Here is a 938-nt window from a genome sequence, read left to right as displayed (position 1 = left end):
AATGTGTGCACAAATTGACAAAATGCACCAGTTCAGATATTTTTAAACTGTATTTTATTTATTTGTTTTTCTTCCTTTTTTCACTGTATTCTGACACTTTTTATTTTTTTCAGATTTAACTTCCTTTTGGCATTCTATAAGACCTGTTTCCTTTTTTGTAATTTTTTTTTGCGATTATAATTAAGCTGTTTTCATGATTTTAAAATGCAATTATAAAGCCTTTTCTTTCAATATTTATTTTTTTACATTTTAATTAGTGCCCTTTTTCCACAGTTTGGTGTCCTACTTGAATAAATGTGCTAGATTGTGCCTTGCTTTGATGGACAAATACAAAAAAAAGACTATTCTGAATAAATACAGTTTTAAACACATAAACAACATTGCCTTTATTGTTAATATAAAATTTCTTTAAGCCATGTTTGTGAGATATTTTGGACGTGCTGCGTCTGCAACACTGAAGTCAGAGTTTCAAACCCGAAATGCAGAGTTCCGAGGGTCCTGGAACGCAGCATGAGTGAGTAGATTACGTTCGACAGGTGCTGCTGCTCATTCCCTTTGATTGGCCGACCTACTTAAGCTGTGGATGCGCAATTGTTAGTTCTTTCTGAGCGGCAACGACTGTTACGGGCGACCTCGGTTGGTTGACCAACAAACGTCCCGGTTTTCAGAGTTATGTCCCGTGTCCTCGTCGATTTCCTCTTTCCAACCATTGATTTTTTTTCCTGGTTTTTCAGAAGTTCAGTATAGTTTATGCTGTTTATTAATGAATTGAATGAATGACTCTGATTCCGCTGACAAAAGGCCCTGGATGTGGGTCAACCCTGGACGTGGCTCAACGCTGGACGTCGTCAACCGTGGTCGTCGTTCTCAATTCGTCGAACAGTGAGAATTGTTATTAAACCAAGGGTATCGAACTCATTTTACATCAAGGCCAGACA

Source organism: Gouania willdenowi, chromosome 21, assembly GCF_900634775.1.
Source record: "Gouania willdenowi chromosome 21, fGouWil2.1, whole genome shotgun sequence".
Lineage (NCBI taxonomy): Eukaryota > Metazoa > Chordata > Actinopteri > Blenniiformes > Gobiesocidae > Gouania > Gouania willdenowi.
Note: the sequence above shows the minus strand (reverse complement) of the source record.